This window comes from Myxocyprinus asiaticus, chromosome 15, assembly GCF_019703515.2.
Source record: "Myxocyprinus asiaticus isolate MX2 ecotype Aquarium Trade chromosome 15, UBuf_Myxa_2, whole genome shotgun sequence".
NCBI lineage: Eukaryota > Metazoa > Chordata > Actinopteri > Cypriniformes > Catostomidae > Myxocyprinus > Myxocyprinus asiaticus.
The window spans coordinates 43,123,440-43,146,057 of NC_059358.1; positions in this window are offsets into that span (position 1 = coordinate 43,123,440).

A 22,618-nucleotide genomic window follows, 5' to 3' on the forward strand; every position below is an offset into this window, starting at 1 on the left:
TGATATGTATACAGTATATATATACAGTACTGTGCAAAAGTCTAAGGCACATAAGATGTTTCACAAAAGCATTTGTCTTAAGATGGTATTTATATCTTCAGCTTTAGTGTGTCAATAGGAAATATAAATGTTAGACTCACAAGCATTACTTTTGAAAATAGAAAAAATTAGAATAGAAAAACAGGGAGCCCTGCAACAGATGTCATTGCCCCCCCCCCCCACTGAACTTCGTGTCAGTCTGAGATTACATAAAGTGACAGAAGCAATTGAGACAGCCTAAATAGATAGAAGAACTATGGCGAATTCTCCAAGAAGCTTGGAACATCCTATCTGCCTACAACCATGAAAAACTGTGTCCAGGTGTCCCTAGGAGAATTGGTGCTGTTTTAAAGGCAAATGTGGTCACACCGAATATTGATTTAGCTTTTTTATTTTTACTGGACTTTGTATGTGTCATGAATCCCACCTTTGTTGTTACTCCCGCTCACCACCAGAGGGCTCCATCACCTGGGGATTGACTTTAACTCTCTGGACTCCATTTCCCATAATCTCCATACCTGTCACTGATTACCCGCTCAGCTGTTTCTCAGTTACTCAGCTATTTATAGTCACTCTCTATCATTGCGAAGATTTGTTTTACCCTGGCTGACATTTCTAAGCGTTCTCTGAGGTCTTGCATTATCTGTGTATGATCCTGGACTGTTTATCCTGTTTTGACCTGTTGCTGCCTGCCTACTACTACTGCCTTGTTTACCTGGAAATAACCTGTGATTGTCTGCCGCCTGCCCTGACCTCTTGCCTGTTTATTTTCTACCACTCTGGATTGCCTTTGCTATTACTATTGCTGGTGATTGACCCTGCCTGTCTGTATTACAACATTTATCATTATTAAAGCTACACATGGATCTCAAATCTGATGACTCATCATTACAGGAGACTTCGCCACAAACCAATCAAACGGCTTTTCTCAACTAACCACCAAGGTCTCAACTCCTTCATCGAACCCACCGGCACACCTGGCCTAATCTAGAACAATTCATCACACCATGGATCTAGCAACTTTGTTCAACTAAGCCAGGCGAACTTATCAATAAGGGAGTACTCCCATTTCTTTTCCACCATTGCCGCCCACACTGGTTTTGATGATGCTGCTCTGAAATCCATATACCGGATTGGACTCACAGCACGGCAGTGGAGGGAATTTCCAGACTCCAGAGACTACATGTGGGAGGTATATCCATGCCATGTCACAGCCACGCCTCAGCCTGCTCCATGCCATGTCACAGCCACGCCTCGGCCTGCTCCATGCCATGTCACAGCCACGCCTCGGCCTGCTCCATGCCATGTCACAGCTACGCCTCGGCCTGCTCCATGCCATGTCACAGCCATGCCTCGGTCTGCTCCATGCCATATCACAACCAAACCTCAGCCTGCTCCAAGTCATGTCACAGCAATGCCTCCGTCTGCTCCATACCATGTCACAGTCAAACCTCAGCCTGCTCCATGCCATGTCACAGCCACGTCTGAGTCTGCTCCATGCCATGTCACAACCACACCTCAAACTGCTCCATGCCATGTCACAGCCACGCCTGAGCCTGCTCCATGCCATGTCACAGCCACGTCTGAGCCTGCTCCATGCCATGTCACAGCCACGCCTTAGTCTGCTCCATGCCATGTCACAGCCATGCCCCAGTCTGCTCCACACCATGTCACAGCCATGTCTGAGTCTGTTCCATGCCCTGTCACAGTCAAATTTGAGTCGGCTCCATGCCATGCCACAGTCCAGCCTTCCACGTCCAAGGCCTTCACGGCCCTTGTCTCCAAGTTGAATTATCCGCCACTGATATCGGTGCGTAGGGCCATGAAGACCCTTCCCCACAAATTGTCAGTGCCCTTGTCTGCGACCTGGTCTCTGCCAGTTTTCCCGATCACAGAGATTGTCTCCGAGTCTCAGCCTATGTTCACGACCACAGAAGTTCTTTCCAAGTCTCTGCCCATGTTCACGACCTAAGAGGTCGTCTCCGAGTCTCTACCCATGTACATGACCACAGAGGTTGTCTCCGAGTCTCTGCCCATGTACATGACCACAGAGGTTGTTTCCAGGTCTCTACCCATGTACACGACCACAGAGGACGTTTCCAAGTCTCTGCCAGTTTTCACAACCACAGAGGTCGTTTCCAAGTCTCTGCCATTGTTCTTGACCACAGAGGTTGTTTCCAAGTCTCTGCCAGTGTTCACGACCACAGAGATTGTCTCCGAGTCTCAGCCTATGTTCGCGACCACAGAAGTCATTTCCAAGTCTCTGCCCATGTTCACGACCACAGACGGACGTCTCCGAGTCTCTGCCCATGTACACGACCACAGAGGTCGTCTCCGAGTCTCTGTCCATGCCGACGACCACAGAGGTCGTTCCCGGGACTATGTCCACGCCTACGACCACAGAGGTCGTTCCCGAGACTATGCCCATGTTCATGACTGTAGAGGTTGATCCCGAATCTCAGTCCATGCCCACAACCACAGAGGTCGCTCATGAGACTCTGTCCATGCCCATGACCACAGAGGTCGCTCTCGAGACTCTGTTCATGCCCACGACCACAGAGGTCATTTCCCAGTCATCCTGGACTCTTAGCCTCAAGCCTGCCACAGCTCTGCCTTCTATAACTTTGTTCTTCGAGCTTGCCATGGCTCAGTCTTCTATGGCTCTGCTCCTCGAGCCTCCCATGGCTCCGCCTTCCATGGCTTCACCCTTTGAGTCTGCCACAGCTCCGCCTTCTACAACTTTGCCCCTCGAGCCTGCCACGGATCAGCCTTCCATGGCTTCACCTCTCAAGCCTCCTACAGCTCCGCCTACCATGGCTCCGCCCTCAGAGTCCTCCATGGCTCCAGTCTCCAATCTGGGGTCACCACCCAGGCCTCCTGACCCTGTTTCAGCTCTGTGGTCATCAGCCAGGTCTTCTGATCCAGTCCCTACCCTGAGATGGCCTCCTGGGTCTCCTGGCCAGCCGCCTGATCTGCTCTGGTCTTCTGGGTCTCCTGGTCGTCCACCTGATCTGCTCTGGTCTTCTGGATCTCCTGGCCATCTGCCTGATCTGCTCTGGTCCCCTTGGTCTCATGGTCGTCCACCTGATCCGCTCTGGTCTTCTGGGTTTCATTGTCGTCCACTTGATCTGTTCTGGACTTCTGGGTCTCCTGACAGTCTGCCTGATCTCCTCTGGCTCCCTTGGTCTCCTGGCCATCCACCTGACCTGCTCTGATATCCCTGGTACATGTACATATATATATATATATATATATATATATATATATATATATATATATATATATATATATATATATATATATATATATATATATATATATATATATACAGGGTTGGGAGGGTTACTTTTGAAATTGATTCCACTACAGATTACAGAATACATGCTGTAAAATGTAATTTGTAATGTATTCCATTAGATTACTCAAGGTCAGTAATGTATTCTAAATTTTTTATTCCACTACAGATTACAGAATACATGCTGTAAAATGTAATTTGTAACGTATTCCATTAGATTACTCAAGGTCAGTAATGTATTCTAAATGTTTTGGATTACTTCAGCACTGGTAGATTTTTTCACATGTTTTGACTATAAAAACTCTGCCAGTACAGTAAGACAAAATATACATGTTAAAAATACATTCTCTGAAAAACCTAAATATCTTATGCAGTGTTGTTTCTAAAACAAGATCAATGAAATTGATCTTGTTTTAAGGATTTTTAGATATTTTTTACAGGAAAACAATACAAAAATTATTATCAAGAATACGATTTTTGCCCTAATATCAAAGGTCTTACTAGAAAAAAAGAAATTATGATCCAACGTGAATTTTCTTGTTAAAAAAATATGATCGTGTCTGGTAACTTCAAATCAAATCAAATCAAATCACTTTATTGTCACACAGCCATATACACAAGTGCAATGGTGTGTGAAATTCTTGGGTGCAGTTCCGATCAACATAGCAGTCGTGACAGTGATGAGACATATACCAATCTACAATAAACATCAAATTAACACAACGCAATTTAAACATCTGTTATACATAATTAAACTCGACTTAAAACATCAAATTAACACAACACAATTTAAACATCTGTTATACATAATTACACAACTTAAAACATCAAATTAACACAACACAATTTAAACATCTGTTATACACAATTACACTCAACAATATACAATAATAACATACATTGCACAGTATACAATATGCTGTTTTTGTTTTTTGTTTTTTTTTGTTTTTTACTATATAGATACTATATAGATACACATTATTCAATAAAAATTAAAATATATATGAAAAAAGTATATATATAGAATGTACAGTATTGTACTGTATTGACATTCAGGCTGTCGGTTGATAGTCAGTTGTTAAGAGAGACATAATATAATGACAGTAATATAATTTATGACAGTCCGGTGTGAGATAAGATTAATAAAGTGCAGGGATGATGTATTTTGATCGTGGGAGATCAAGAGTTCAGAAGTCTGATTGCTTGGGGGAAGAAGCTATCATGGAGACGGCTGGTGCGGGTCCTGATGCTGCGATACCGCCTACCTGATGGTAGCAGTGAGAACAGCCCATGGCTCGGGTGGCTGGAGTCTCTGATGATCCTCCGAGCTTTTTTCACACACCGCCTTGTATATATTTCCTGGAGGGAGGGAAGCTCACCTCCGATGATGTGTTTGGCAGTTCGCACCACCCTTTGCAGTGCTTTGCGGTTGTGGGCAGTGCTATTGCCGTACCAGGCGGAGATACAGCCAGTCAGGATGCTCTCCACAGTGCAGGTGTAGAACCGTGTGAGGATGTGGCGGTTCATTCCAAACTTCCTCAGCCGTCTCAGGAAGAAAAGGCGCTGATGAGCCTTCTTCACAACGACTTCAGTGTGGACGGACCATGTGAGTTCCTCCAACTTCCATGTAAAATGGCTAGAAATAGCATTTTAGCTTAGCGTAAAGCTGACAATTTACACAAGGTTTATTTCTATTTCTTCTGCTCCAAACTTACTTCAAACTTACTTCTCTGTCTGCTCGTATGAATGTAACACATCATAAGAAAGTGTTTCACCGCTGTTCAAATGCACTTTGGATCGCATCATTTATATGTATAAATGTTTTCCGTCTGAAAGGACTAAATATTAAATGAAGCAAATGACAATAAAATGCAAAGTAATCTCTTCAGTAATCAAAATACTTTTTGAATGTAACTGTATTCTAAATACCAATGATTTAAATTGTAACTGTAGTAGAATACAGTTACTTATATTTTGTATTTTACCGTTACATGTATTCCGTTACTCCCCAACCCTGTGTATATATATATATATATATATATATATATATATATATATATATATATATATATATATATATATATATCAGTGGCGTGCTGTCAGCCCCTTCAAACCCTTCAGAGAAGGGGTGACATGAATTAAAACAGCAATATTACTCAAATTATGAAACGCTCTTCCCCGCGTTTATTTAACAATGTATATGCATTTAATAAATAAATGCATTAAAATACAGAAATATACAACTTCAAAAACTACTTAAATTTAATATAGACTACCTCAAATATATTTGCATTGTTTCTTCTGACGGAGTGTAAGCAGTATGTGACAGCCAATCAAATCACGCTGTAGAGCTACGTCACAACGTGCCCCCTTCAGAGGATTTTTTGAAGGGTTTTGTGATTCAATTGTATAAGCAGAGTGACAAAAAATCTGACCTATCAGATGTGTTCAATTCATCATGCAGGTTGACCTTCAGCTGTTTGCCCCCTTCAGGAGAAGGGGTTATGCACTGAATGAACGTAAAACAGGAACGTTTTTCCTTCAGCCACGTTTGAGGCTGACGATGAACAGTGCAACAAACAGAGAGGAAGCAGTCAGATGATTTTACAGGGAAGAATCCACATGACATTATTTTCTTCAAACGAACAGACTTATTGACAACTTTCCTGCAATGTGTGCGATCGTAAATGCTCAGTCAAAGAGACTCACAATCGCCATGTCAACAGGCTCCGTTGACTGCTGCTCCCGAATAAAAAGGTATGTAAGAAACACAACAGAACAAGGCCACTATCAAACAGTCAAAGTCACAACCAGATTCTAACACCTGTAACCATAGTGAAAGTGACCAAAGTAAATATCAAAGATGGCGCTGTCCATATACTGGTATATATATATATATATATATATATATATATATATATATATATATATTTTTTTTTTTTTTTTTTAATCAATAAAAATATTTAATTCCTGGAAATTCCATTTAAACCTCACAAATCTTGGAGATTTTTTTTTATCACTAACCTAAGTCTTCGTAAGTATGTATTTCCTCTGACAATAAGAATATTATTTTACTTGCCATTCCATGGATTACTCAAAAAAAATCTGGTTTGTGATGTAAATTTAATGTTTGTTTGTTTTTTTGTTTGTTTTTTTTTTTGTCTTGAGTTATCAGCTCAATCAAGTTTTATCTGCAAACAATTCTTTTTTATTTATTTATTTATTTTTTTATTGTATGATGCATACTAGAGCTAATATTTAGGTAGCTAGCACATTTTAGCAAGTTAGCTACCTTTCTGAGTGTTGTTTAGTGTATTACTATTAAACATGAAAGAGTAACTGATTTATGAAATAATTAAATACAATAATGGCAAATCATCATTTTTTTGCTTAGATTTCTGTCATTGCTCATGATGGCAAATATACTCACTAATATGCTCGCTTATATGTATAAGTAGAGGATTTGGAAATGTTTGATGAGACTCCCATTCAGTAACAATGTTGGAGTCAAAATTAATTATGTTTTAATGAGAAGCAGATTAGGTTCAGAACACTCCAGTGGAGAAAGCTGTCTGCACTATTAGATGTTTTGAATGTGTTTGTGATGAAGGCTCAGAAAGAGTAATTTCAGGAAAAGTTAGAATTAATTATATAATGAATTTTATCTTTTCATTTTAAAACATTGAGTAAACAATACATGAATGAAACATTAAAACAGTTGTGCATAATTACTTTTTTAATTTTTGAAGATAAAGGTATTGTGATGAGAAGGAGGGCATGGCCAGGCTGTGATGGAGCATGGCTGGCACTGAATCAGCTGATCAGCGGGAGAGCGAGATAAGGGGCGGCTGGAGGTGCCAGTTCCAGAGAGAGAGAGAGACGCATGCGGCCGCGTTGCACATTTGTTTATGTTGGTTTTAAGTTTATTATTAAACTTTGTTTACTGTTCAGCCGGTTCCCGCCTCCTCCTTGCCATCCTTTATTTGTTACAGCGGTGCCGAAACCCGGGAGGGAGGAGGGATGCACTGTCGTGGAGTCCTCGCCACTGCCATCTGCCAGGGGAGCAGCCGCGTCCGTCTGTCTGGGTACGGAGGACTCGCTGCCATCTGCCTGGGCAGGCGTGAGCTGGTGTCCGCCAGAGGGCGGAGGAGCGGTTGAAGTCCGGTCGACAACATGTCCAGGAGCCAGTGAGCAAGTTAATCTCTCTCTCCTCCTCTCTCTCTCTGTGTTTCCACTTGCCCTTTCCCTCTCCGCATGCCTCCCCTCATCTCTCCCCCCAGGTACACAGGAGGTGGGGTGGGCCACCGGCTGACAGAACGGCTGGGAGGGCAGTGTCTCCCGCCCAGAGATGGAGGGGGGAGGTAGTCAGACCGGTGGCGCCCCGGCCTGAATCGGGTGGGGGAGGTGTGTGACGAGGAGGAGTTTGTGGCTGGGCCGCGATGGACCATGGCCGCCGCTGAATCAGCTGATCAGCGGGAGAGCGAGATAAAAGGGCGGCCGGAGGCGCCGGTTTGAGAAAGAGAGACGCACGTGGCTGCACTGCACGTATGTTTATTTTGGTTTTAAGTTTACCATTAAACTTTATGGTTACTGTTCAGCCAGTTCCCGCCTCCTCCTTGTCCGTCCTTTATGTGTTTATTTATTTATTAATTTATCCTTTATTTAACCAGGAAGGTCCCATTGAGATACATGATCTCTTCTTCCAGGGAGTCCTGGTCAAGATAGCAGCTTACATACATAGTTACAATAAAAGCAATAAAAGTACAATAATAAAACACATTCCACACAACAACAACAACAGCAACAACAACAAAAAGAGAGAGAAACTACAACAAACAAGTAAATGTTTCTTTAAAATTGAAATATTAAAGTTTTTTAAAATTAGTTAAAGTAGGTAGAGATTTTAAGTTAAGGACATCCTGCATTTTATTCCAGATCCATGGGGCAAAATATGCAAACCAGGTTTTTCCAATTTCTGTACGTACTCTAAGCACTAATAAATTTAATTTTTCCACTGATCTTGTGTTATGGCTGTGATGATTGTAAGTTAACAAGTTACAAATATACTTTGGCAATTTACTTAATAATGCCTTAACAACAAAGATGAGCATATGTGTTTTCCTTCTATGGTAGAGTGATGACCATCCCAATGAAGCATATAATGTACAATGATGGGTTTAAGAATTGGCATCTGTTATAAAACGAATCGAGGCATGATAAACAGAATCTAATTTACATAATAAAGACTGGCTTGCATGCGTATATATAATATCACCATAGTCTAGAATAGGCATTATGGTAATTTGTACAATTCTTTTTCTAGCTATATAAGGTAGACATCTTTTCTGACGAAAAATAAATCCCAGTTTAGGTCTGATTTTCATTAATATTTCATCTATATGCATGTTATAAGTTAATTTTCATCTATCCATATACCTAAATATTTATAAGACATAACTCTATCAATATCTTTACCATCTATTGTTTGGAGATTGTGATCATCCAGGTTCAAGCACGAACAATTAAAAAGCATATATTTTGTTTTCCTTGAGTTTAAGATTAATTTTAATTCATTAAGAGCAAGTTGTAAAGATTTAAATGCCTCTTGTAATAATTCTAATGCATGACTCATAGAGGGTGCCATTGCATATATAATCGTATCATCTGCATACAGATGACTCTTAACTGAATTTACATTATGTGCTATATCATTTATAAAAACTGAAAATAAAATAGGAGCTAAAATTGATCCCTGAGAACTCCTCTATTAACTGAAAGTAACAAGGATGTTTGGTCACCTATTGTGACACTCTGTGTCCTTCCTGACAAGTAGTTCTTAAACCATGTTACTGTTCTCTCTGATATACCAATATTATGAAGTTTTTGTAGCAATAAATCGTGATCAACAGAATCAAAGGCTTTAGGTAAATCTACAAATACCGTGTTACAGATATAAATAGGATACATTTTCTTAAAAGAAAACCATTGAATCCAGTAGGGGTCATTTTGCCCCACTTAATGCATTTGTGTTGGTTTTCATGCATCCTAATAAAGGCATTGGGTGGTCACACCAAATATTGGTTAGCTTTTTTATGGGTACTGCAATTTGTTTGGTAAATAACAATTCTTATGGAATTATAAAATATATATATATATATATATGTATGTATGTAACTGTAACAGTACTGTATATGATTAGAAGGGAAAAATAAAATCAAGATTAATTCACTTTTTTTTTTTTTTTTGAGGAGGTACCCAAAAGAGAGATTTTGTCAGATTTTCACTAGGCAAGCACTCTCACCCATATCTAGTGGCTCTGAACCAAAGGGAAGCAGGAAAAAAGTTGAGCTGCTGCCTTTTGTTCCACACAAACATCTCTGACTGGCCATAAACGCATGTTTCCGGGGCCTCAAAAGATAGATGGCCCCCTTTCCATCGGAGCCCCTTTTTCTGCAGGACTGCATCCAGCATTTCTGGGTCACTCACGTGCTCCCTTTCTCTGCCCCGCCACCCTACTGAGAATGTAACAATGAAAAGCAAATCAAAACTCGATTTGATTCTAATCCATCTAATTGAGGAGCCAAATCCAAAGGTAGAAGGTGGCTTTGATCTGGGAAGAGGGGTGGGGCGGAGGTGGGGGTGGGAGTTGGGCGGAGGTTAGGATTAGGGGAGGCTAAGCTGCTTTAGAGCCTTAGAGAGAAAGCAGTTTTTTCCCTAAAATTTCTCCCTCTTACAGTTATTGGTCCTCATTCTTTTATACTTTTTGTCTTTTTTTAAATGGAAACGAAGCAAAAAACAAAAAACAAAAAAAAAATCTAGGAGCCACCACTCAGATGCTAATGTAAACTGCTAGCCAAACTGCTAATGTACCCTCATCAATGTATGCCGATTTTCCACTGAGGAAAACACAATATTGAGGTGCTGCCACTGTGTGTATTTCTAAATAATGTCTGCATATTGATTGATTTATTCATTGATTAACAAATGCAAACAAAAACTCTTAAAAAGCACAGGTGTACAGATGCACACACAAATGCTCAGTAAAGCTTTGGGGCAACATTACATTTAGGTAATGGAGGATGATTGGCTCCTGGCCCAGATCAGGTCTAGAGACCTCTCAGTACTTGTGACACCTACTCTGCCACTGTCTTTAGCACCAGTGGCAGCTCTTGAAGATAGCAGTAGTGCCCCCTGTCTGCCAAGGCATGCCATTCAGTCAGATTTGGGGAAGCTACATTGAAACCGAAGCTTCCTAAGCTACAAGCTCCTCATTACTTGAAGTGGTTAAACTACAGTCAACTATTAAAAGTAGCGAACTACATTAAATCTGCTTAAAAAGGATAGTTATACAGTACATGACTTTAAACAAATTAGGGTGACAATATTAATTTTAACATAGAAATGTACTCTGAATAGAACCTAATAAAAATAGAAAACACCCATATTTATATAATAGAGATTTATATAGTGAAAAACATTAGCAATTAACTAAGCATAAAAGTAATCCATAAGACTCCAGTAGTTTAATCCATGTCTTCAGAAGATAGGTGTGGGTGAGAAGCAGATCAGTACTTAAGTCCCTTTTTTAAAGACCTTTTAGGTTTTCCCAGCACTACATGGGAGAGACAGGACTGTTTAGGTGATTTTGTTTGATTACTCCCTCAGCTCCATTCCAGTGTTCACAATACAATGTGACAAATGTAGTCAAACAAAGTAAAATGTATAGAAAGAAGAACATACCTCTCACACTTTGGGTGTACAGCAGCTTACACATAGCTTGCAAAAATCATTATATTTAGGCTATAAATTTATCAACACAGCCGCATTTCTTTAGGAAGGCCTATACTGTATATTGCTGGTAGACCAAACTTTGCTATTTACGTTAAATAACAGCCTAAAAGACTTTTGGAAGCTCCAGTTATGTGCAGAAAAGTATTCTCTCCTGTCTCAGTATTTCAGAGAGTCACAATCATTTTAAAATCCTCTTTGAAACAATGATAACAAAGGTTTAGTTTTAAGTTACTTCTATGCACTTTCAAGAAAAACTTTTCAATAGAAACTGAATATGAGTAATTCCATCTCTGGTAAACGGAATAAAACAGTGAAAAAGTTTCTTAACCAATTATCCACATAACACTAAAACATGATACTATACAGTGCATTCGGAAAGTATTCACAGCACTTTTTTCACATTTTGTTATGTTACAGCCTTATTCCAAAATTGGACTAAATTCTTTATTTTCCTCAAAATTCTACAAACAATACCCCATAATGACAACATGAAAGAAGTTTGTTTGAAATCTTTGCAAATTTATTAAAAATAAAAAACAAAACAAATCACATGTACATAAGTATTCACAGCCTTTGCCATGACACTCAAAATTGAGCTCAGGTGCATCCTGTTTCCACTGATCATCCTTGAGATGTATCTACAACTTGATTGGAGTCCACCTGTGATAAATTCAGTTGATTGGACATGATTTGGAAAGGCACACACCTGTCTATATAAGGTCCCACAGTTAACAGTGCATGTCAGAGCACAAACAAACCATGAAGTCCAAGGAATTGTCTGTAGACCTCCGAGACAGGATTGTATCGAAGCACAGATCTGGGGAAGGTACAGAAAAATTTCTGCAGCATTGAAGGTCCCAATGAGCACAGTGGCCTCCATCATCCGTAAATGGAAGAAGTTTGGAACCACCAGGACTCTTCCTAGAGCTGGCCGCCTGGCCAAACTGAGCAATCGGGGGAGAAGGGCCTTAGTCAGGGAGGTGACCAAGAACCCGATGGTCACTCTGACAGAGCTCCAGCATTTCTCTGTGGAGAGAGGAGAACCTTCCAGAAGAACTACCATCTCTGCAGCACTCCACCAATCAGGCCTGTATGGTAGAGTGGCCAGATGGAAGCCACTCCTCAGTAAAAGGCAAATGACAGCCCACCTGGAGTTTGCCAAAAGGCACCTGAAGGACTCTCAGACCATGAGAAACAAAGATTGAACTCTTTGGCCTGAATGGCAAGCGTCATGCCTGGAGGAAACCAGGCACCGCTCATCACCTGGCCAGTACCATCCCTACAGTGAAGCATGGTGGTGGCAGCATCATGCTGTGGGGATGTTTTTCAGCGGCAGGAACTGGGAGACAAGTCAGGATCGAGGGAAAGATGAATGCAGAATTGTACAGAGACATCCTTGATGAAAACCAGCTCCAGAGCGCTCTGGACCTCAGACCGGGGCGAAGGTTCATTTTCCAACAGGACAACGACCCTAAGCACACAGCCAAGATAACAAAGGAGTTGCTCCGGGACAACTCTGTGAATGTCCTTGAGTGGCCCAGCCAGAGCCCAGACTTGAACCCGATTGAACATCTCTGGAGAGATCTGAAAATGGCTGTGCACCGATGCTCCCCATCAAACCTGATGGAGCTTGAGAGGTCTTGCAAAGAAGAATGGGAGAAACTGCCCAAAAATAGGTGTGCCAAGCTTGTAGCATCATACTCCAAAAGACTTGAGGCTGTAATTGGTGCCAAAGGTGCTTCAAATTATTGAGTAAAGGCTGTGAATACTTATGTACTTTTTCTTTTGTTTGTTTTTTTTTTCGTTTTTTATTTTTAATAAATTTGCAAAGATTTCAAACAAAGTTCTTTCACATTGTCATTATGGGGTATTGTTTGTAGAATTGAGGAAAATAATGAATTTAATCAATTTTGGAATAAGGCTGTAACATAACAAAATGTGGAAAAAGTGAAGAGCTGTGAATACTTTCCGGATGCACTGTGTGTGTGTGTATAAATACAAGAAAAACAAGTAATCTGTTGTCCACTAAAAATAATAATTCTGAGATCAATATTAAATCTGCACAGTAAATACTCTTGTTCGGGGGTAATGTTTTGCTGTCCAACTGGGCCCAGCTTAAAAATACAAAACAAATTGTATAATTTCATCTTTTAATACAGGACAATCCCTTATTTTTTTGGAACGGGTGGCAACTCGTATATAAGGCAATATTATTTAAATATGTGTGTTGTTTGCCAACGTGTGTGTATTAGATGTTATTGAAAAAATCAAACCAAAAAGAAAAGGATGAGATTGGCCTCTTAGCAATGACCTTAAAATACTGAAAAGGTAGGGATGGCCACTACAACATCTCAACTTGGTATGTCCATAAAAGCTGAGCATTTTTTCCCATGCCCTCTATTTATCTTGGGTTTTAAGTGTTTAGTTAAGCACTGAGGGCATGTGTGGTAACTGGTACGGACAGCCTGTGTGTGGGTGAGAGCTAATCTACCCCTTATCTTGTGTTGTCTTTAGAGCTCAATGGAGGTTAACATCATGTCACCAGCTGCCCCACCATTAACTTCTTTATGTAGGACAGCTTAATACCTCCAAAGTGAGAGTTCCTGTCTTTGTAAATTCCCCTTGTGTTTGCTTTCTGGAGCTGTTCTGAGGTGGAGACAGGCACTGACAAAAGAAATGAGCATTTCTGGTTTCATTGAGATGACCAGTCAGACAGTCTAGCTTCAAAGAAGGGACAGAGAGAGGAGAGCAAAAAGCAAACAAACAAACAGGGAAGTAGACAAAGTGAAAAGGAGAGAGGGAAAGGAAAAGCAAAATCAAAGATAGAAATGTCTGTCTGCACTGCAAAAAAACCTTTTCTAACTCTGTGTATGATGTATCGCATAGTACTTTATTTAAGATGTAGCACTCTTAAAATAGGGTCCTTAATGTATAAACATCAATTTGTTTCTCAAGAACATGTATCTTGTTTTAAGCATAATTTTTACTGGAAAACAAGACAAAAATACAAAGTTATTGGGCATGGGTAAGGAGGTTTTAATTTTAATGCAATCATGAGCTAAGTGGGTTGATTTTATGAGAACTGTTGGTACGGAAAAATAATTCCCGCTACTAGTCTAGTTCCGGAAGTAAAAATCCAATTAATTTTTTCCATTAGGAATTGATTGTTAACAATAATGTTTAAACACAATCATGGTTTAAAACTACACTACCCATGAACCCTGAATAGAACTATCCACAAATCAGAGAATGAAAAAAAGAGTGCTGTGAAAGTGAAGTGAACAGGTGGTTTTGAACATGCACTGTTGCGGTGTTTGCTGTGCTCCTCTGTCCAGCATAGCCAACATCCATGAATGGGTTAGATGAGCTGAATGCCCGTAGACAACACTGCCTTTGTGTTTGTTTGTAATCCGCATGTCCCTGGAATCTCCGGGAACAAGGGCATTGGGATGCCCTGACAAGAATCACTGTGCATGCAGTCAGCTTTCCTTACCAAAAATCACATGAGGCCTGTGTTATACCCTATACTGGTATTTTAAAAAAATAAAAAATAAATAAAAAATCCAGGAACCAACACACAGATGCAAATGTAAACTCTGTTACCAAAGATGTAAAGTGGTGTTATACAAATATTTTGCAATATAATATTCAGTACAGAATGGCAGTTCAGTCAGCATTATTTGAAGAATAAAAGCAAAGTTTAGGGGTGTAAAAATGCATTGATGCATGATTTGAGAGAGAGAAAAAAATAATGTTACTATAACAATACCCAATGTGTTACAGAGTCTGAATTTACATGTATGGTCCTGCAATATTATTATTTGTGTTACTTTTTTGATGTAATAAAATATTTTATTTGTAAAAATATATTATTATTATTATTATTATTATTTTAATTCTCAATTTTGCTGATTTAACATGGCCCTCATCTGCCTGTACCTGATACCTTGTATATTTCAATTAGCAGTCAATGTTGGGGAAGCTACTTTGAAACTCACTTACTCATATCTTAGTAAGTAGTTAAACTACAGTCAAGCTACTCTTATTAAAAAAGTAGTTAGCAACACTACAAGCTAATAACACAAAGTAGATAACTACATCTGAGCTTATTAAAGAATAAAATGTTTTTAGATATATTACAGTTGGATGATATCATTTAATTCTACAACCAGAATTCGATAATGTCACTTGATAGTTATATACAAGGGCGTAGATTTGGCTTGAACATGGGGGGCGGGGGATTTCAGCATGAAGCATTTACATGTTTCCATTGGGTTACATCTCCCCCATCCTCACTGGAATCTACGCCCATGATTATATATTTAATTTGGGTGTTAATCCCTTATAAATATTAACCATAGGTATATTACAGTAACCATAGTTTTATCATGCCATTTGTAAAACCATAGTAACCACAAACTTTACCATGGTTACTGCAGACATGGTTACTACATATTACTGTAGTAAAATTATGGTTACTATAAAGATAGAGTACAATGGGGCTAAAGGCTCCACGGGGTAAAAGGCTCCTTTGAGTTTAATTTCTCCCAAAACACTAAAAAGCAACAATAACTACCACAGCACTTTCCTAAACACCTGTTTGTCACTATACAGTACACTGCAAAAGTTTCCTGTTCCATGAGATCATTGCATAAAATGTCTAAAGGTTGATATTGAGGTCATTTGATCTAATATTTAATTTATTATTATTATTATTTTTAAAATATTGCAAATTTATGCAACTAATGAATATCCTAAAAATTATCACATTTATTTTTAAACAAGATACTTATTTTTCATTTTCAATTTTAAGGTCAATATATACAGTATATATATATATATATATATATAAGCAAAGTATCTGGGGTAAAAAGTCTCCCTGTTAAACCCATTTTCTTAAGTGGGGGGAACAGATTTGTGATGAGGAATGTTCAGAGTGGGCTCACACTGACTTATCCAATCACAACGGAGATTAATTTGTTTATAGAATTCTTGAGATGTAATGAAATGTCAAATGTGATTGAAATGAACAAGAAATGATGCACCCATGATTGGGAAGGTTAATGTTATTAAAATGAGTTGTATTCCAAAATTTTACTACCTGCTACAATCTCTCCCTGTAGATGTCCCCCTCTCTTATTTCAAGCAGTTTGATAGCATAGTAAAGTCCTTCATTTGGAATGGTAAGCGTCCCAGATTACATGTGAATAAGTTACATAGGCAAAGGTAGGCTAGGCCTACCCAAGATTTTGTTTTATTATTATGCATTCGGTCTCAGATATTTGGCTCATTGGTCGCTTCCACCTGAGAGAGCCCCTCCCTGGTTTTGTATTGAACAGGAAGTTCTTGCCCCTATTTCGCCATTGCAAAGCCTTTCTATCGAACTAACTGGAGAAGTTAAGTTGGAACATGCGTTATCTCGCATTTGCACTCGGTATGGACAAAAGTGTCCAGAGTGTTTAATTCAGACATGTATTTAAATGTTGCCAAAATACATAACCCAAAATTATGTATTAATAAGTCCCCTTTCTGCTGGTCAGAGTGGATTGTAAGGGAGGTTGCTACACTCGGTGACCTATATGAGGTGGAGTGTTGAGATCCTTTGAAAATTTGGTTCTGTCTCAGTTCTTTAGGTATTTACAGCTGTCCACCTGCTCTGTACTATTTTTGGAAGTAGCATACACCCCCCTAAAACGACAGATACTCTTGGAGTGGTGATTACTGCTTTTGGAAAAGGTCATGAGGCATCAGTGTATTACTCCCTGCTAATTCAGAGTCTGGGGGACGGAGCTTCAGCTTCTCTCAAGTGTGGCTTGGATTCTAAAAAACGTCAAGTCTGCATCTAGAGATGCAAGGGTGCACCTTAATTTTACATAGGTTCTAGATTGTTTAGGCTTGGTCTTAAAGACACACCCACCTGCTGGCGATGCCAATCAGAAGACGGAGACACATCCCATGTTTTTGGTGGGGTAAGATCCAATAATTTTGGTTGAAGGTTCAGAGTTTTATGTGTGACGTATTGGGCACTCAAATTTTATTTTGTCCCAGACTCTGTATTTTAGGCAATAGGAATAGTCAATAGGAATAGTAAATAGTCATTTAGAAGGCTGGGGAACTTAGATTTATTTGATAGGAAATGGGGCAGCTATCTGGTGTTCTTAGAGGGCTCTCAGGGAGGGGCAGTGGAGAGAGAAGTATAGTTTTAATTGTGTGAGATTATTATATATTTTTTCTTTTATTATTTTGTGTGTGTATACTCATGTGTGACCACAGGGATGTTTGTTGTGGGGCAGGGCTGGGGATTGGGAGGGGGAGGGGTAATTATGGGGGTTAAATGTTGATTCTGTGAATATATGTTTAGCTTTTCTTTGTTAATTTTATGAATAAAAAATACAAAAATGTTAATCAGAAGAAATTATGCACCCTTTTCTGAAGTGGTTATTTTGAATAAGTATTATCTTTATTTGTTACTGAAAAAAAGATCTTGCTGTCTTAAAAGTATTTGCATAAGTTGTCAAATAAGTTGTGCCCTATAACAATTGCCCCGGTATCTACACCATATCAGTATAGCCCCTCTTGGGCCTTTTGCTCCTTTCTTTTCACACAAATTATGTTGCTCCAACAATATTCAATGCACATACACTACCTTTCAAAGGTTTAGGGTCACTTACTCATTCTCTATTTATTTATTTATTTCACTTTTTAGAATAATAGTAAAGTCATCAAAACTATGGAATAATAGAAATGGAAATATGGGAATTATCTTGTGACTAAAAAAATCCAAAATAAATCAAAACTGTGTTATATTTTAGCATCTTCAAAGCGGCCACACTTTGCCTAGATTTTGCAGAAATGTACTCTTGACATTTTCTCAACCAACTTCTTGAGGTATCACCCTGGGATGCTTTTTAAACAGTATTGAAGGAGTTCCCATCTATGTTGGGCACTTATTGGTGGCTTTTCTTTATTATTCGGTCATCCATTTAAAAAATATATATATATTTTGATTGTTGTAATATCAATTAATAATTAATACAATGCAGTCAATAAACTTTCGACTTACAACTACAAACTACACAGTGATATGATTAGATATGGAAATCAAAATAATCCTATAACACATGAGGGTGTGTGTGTGAGAGTGTGTGTGTGTGTGTGTGTGTGTGTGTGTGTGTGTGTGTGTGTGTGTGTGTGTGTGTGTGTGTAAGGAGGGACGCGCACAAAATGGCGGACGTGACTCTCATGGAGAGTATGTCACGCGAGACTTCCGGCCAGAGAATATGGCCACGAATGTGGGCGGAGAGAAACCAGTCAATGGTAGTTTAGGGACAAAGCTGAGCTTTAACACGAAGCTATCTACTAGCCAAGAATGTTTGTGAGGGGTCGCGTGTGTGTGTGTGTGTGTGGTTAGTATGAGAGAGAGAAGAATAAAGTGACGGCCCAAAAGCCGATTTCACGATCGTAGGAGAGAAAGCAGCTGTTAGTTTATCACTCAGAGATGTTTTTTTAGGAAAATCGACATCTGAAGAATATCGATTTTTGGGAAAAAAAAAACAATGAATGAAGATGTCGATTTTCCTAAAAAAACAATCTAATATTGAGACTGTTATACTATCTGGTTATTAGTCCCTGATTCCAGGGTGGTGCCCCGGCAATATTAATCCTTATTAATATTCTATTGATTTTTTTGATAATTGATAATTATCTTTGATGATTGTTGATTTTGAAGGATCAATAATCTAGTGTTAATTTTAATTAATGTTTCATCGATGTTAATGATTGGTGATTATCTTTGATAATTGTTGATTTAAAGGATTAAAAAAGCTAACATTGATTCTCATCAATGTTCTATTGATTTTAATAATTAATAATCATCTTTGATAATTATTAATTATTGCTAATAACCAAACCCGCTCCTAAACGTAGCCCACTACATTTACTGGAGCCCATATGAGGTTTTAATGAGTTAGATTAAATTAATTAATTTAAATATTAATTAATAACTAAAGAAATAATCATTAATTATTTCTGATAGTAACACTGATCTAAACAACCAGTAAAGCCCTACATAATAATTGGTGCCCCGTGTGAGGCTTTAATGAGTTAGATTCAATAAATTAATTTAAATATTAATTAATAACTAATGAAATAATTATAAATTATTTCTGATAGTAACACTGATCTAAACACCAGTAAAGCCCTACATCACCTTGCTCTCTCTGTCTCAGTTGGTCCTGTCTCGTGTATCTGTATTGGTTGCCCGTCTCTGCCCATGTGTCTGGACCTTCCAGTTTGCTGCTGTGCTTGTCCTTCTGCCCACACATTCTTCAACAGAGGAGTCCTCACGGATCTGCTCCCTACTACCATGACGCATACACGCCTATGAACACAACTCTTCACTGAGGGTTCCTCACAGATCTGCTCTCTACATGACCACGATGCACTCACATCTACAAACACACTCACTGCCTTCCTGCTGCAGTCAGTGCCAGTTCCCCACGCTTCACCAGCCCTGCTGTGTTCAAATTTATTGTCAATAAGTCCTGTGAACTGTTCATCTGCTCTTGGGTCTCTTGCTTTCTGACAGTCCTTTTAGCTCCATTGTACCCTACTATAGTATTACTGTAGTAAAATCATGGCAAATTGTATCATACAATTATATCATACTGCCATATAAAAAAATAGGGTAACGACATTCAATTGTACACAAATTTATACTTAATAGGATATACACAAATAAAACTAGAAAACACCCTGTTTTATATTATTGAATTGAAATATAGTGATAAGCAGCAGTGACTACCTAAATGTTTGGCTTCAAAAATGAAGACAAAGTCCCTTTAAGGCTGTGAGGTGCTCAAGTAAACCATTCAATAATTTCTGTGAACTAGTTAATTTACATGAACCGTCCAAAAGAACTTACTCACTAAAATGAACTGGAGTTCCCAATGCTTAATATAAGGGGATATTTTAGTTTATTTGAATAACTGAATTATTTGGTTTTCCCAGCGCTACATGAGGAGGAGAGGACGGTTTAGGTGAGCATGTTTAAATTACTTCCTTGGCTCCATAGCTGTGTTCACAATAAAATTTGACAAATTAACTGACAAATGTATCTGCTATCGTGCCGAAGCCTCATTTTTTTATGTAAGGCTGATGGCATTGTGAAGTACAAAGACATCAACAATTGGGTGCGATCAGTGAACTGTGTTAATCAGTGATCCATGATCAACACATCTGAAATGTGTTTATTGGTAAAGTAATCTTTACAGAATAAACATGTCACCTTGTCCTCTGTTTTATCTTCATTTTTTCTCAATTACACACACCCACAAAATAGGGATTTTTAAGTGCAGAATGAAGCCATAGAACTCAATAAGCTGAAAGATCAGTAGACCTTGTCACACCTAAACTCTGCCAGATATGGGTTTTAAGAGATGTGGGAAGCAATGGAGAGGAGAGAAGGAACAAACCAGCCATACTTGGGTTCAAGGGCTAAACGCTGAAGCAATGTTAAAGGTAGGTGGGCTTTTCCTCTCTGTGGGGTTCACAGGGGGACAAGAACCAGGTGTATATGTGTGATCTTGAGTGTGTGCAGGTGGTTCCCCATCAACCCACTGACCGAACCTTTATCCAGCTGAAAAGGAAAAACATGTGGAAGTTTGGAGACGGATAAAAGGAAATAATCGGATGTTTTCTGATATCAGTTGGATTCACAGCAGTTGCTTACATTGCTGTATGTCCTGAAGCAAGAAAGAAGTGTATTGTGGGAATGAGAACTTAAGGAGATAGAGGCAGAGTGAGAGATGGATCAGCACAGGAAGAATCTCATGACCTGTGGGTCTCCAGAGATCTCTCCCAGATTCACACACATCACATTTGACGCATAACAGCAGAGTTCCCCTCACTCTTATGCAGACACAGAGACAGCTGCAGGGAATCTTCATGCTCCAGAGAGGATCAAGTCATATAAACACTGACATCTAAAATGTTGCAGAAATATTGCAATGTCACAATCTGCATTTATTTATTTTTTTTGGTCCATATGAGCAGTCACACATTTAACACTATTATTGATACAATACAACTACTTATCCATATTATCCAATAATATAATATTAACAATATTATCCAAAGAATCACTGTTGAACTCAAATTTCATAGCTTTTTGGAACAGCTGTTATAAATATTACCTTTTTCACATGTAACTAACATATCGTCACTGTCTGATGAAAAACACGTATCTCCACTTATGGCAATTTAGAATTTTTACCATAAACTGAATGCGCCAAATTACCTGTTCCTACTGTTTGAATTGTGCATCGAAATGACTAATGAAAACATGTTTAATCAGGCTATCTGCTTAACAAGTATGTCCACTGGCCTTGAGAAGTGTCCATCAAAACCACATATGTCTTGCCCTTATGTTTTGAAGAGTGTAGTGAAGAGATTGCCTACATCACGCTGGCTCTGTGATTTCCCTGACAACCAAAGCCATTCATGCACGCACAATGTCAGTAGACTATACCAGCCATATTCCCCTTATTTTTGACGTAAGAGCGGGCACAGCCATTTTTTAACTTGAATGTGTGAGACTTCTGGTAAGCCACTTCTGCTAATCGTAGTTGAATTGTGAACCCATAGTTTTGAGACGAGTGTGTAGTTTTGACTGGCTAGCTTAAATTTATTATGGAATCCAGAAAGACTGGCTTCATTTGTGCAGTTAGGGGCTGCCAAAATAGCTTGTATAAACGTAAAATGTACCTGCTAAAGTTTTGACCATAATTCACACACCAGAGCTGAATGTGGATGTAGGGCACCCTATGATCTGCATCCACCTCCGAAGGGTAAAGAAGCTCATCGGTTTTGGTTAAAAGCTTTAAACTTGAACAATATGCTACAATGCCCACATGTTTGCTCATTCTACTTCGTTGATGGAAGACCCAAGGAAGATCATCCTTTCCCAGAGAAGTGGTTGGGCTATGATGCTCCAGTAAAAAATCAAGAGGCGACGTCTCGTCAGGACATATGCACAAACAGGTATAGTATCTTGCTAAGTTTTATGGTTAAGCTGTGTGTGAACAATTATAATCTCTAACAATAACTAGATAGCTGTCTTTAGCTCAGATCCAACGTCCTCAAACAGCATTATTTTTTAACTATTTCAGCGTTTCAGGATGGCACTTCATTTGGGGAAGCTAATATTATGCTAACGCTAAGCTATGGTTGTTGATAACAGTAGCAAACAGTGTAAACCCTTACAAAAAAGTATTATGTTGGTACTGTGATGTATCAGATGGTAATACTTTGGTACTGAAACTCAAGTACCATTGTATCTTTGTGGTTGTACCATGATACCATGTCCAAAATACTTTTTGCTACTTTTTTTGTAATTGAAACCTCAACTAGTACTTTCCGTCTAGATCATTCTGAAATATGTGGGAGGTAGGGGGGATCTATCAATTTTTGTACATGCAGGGTAATCAACTAGGT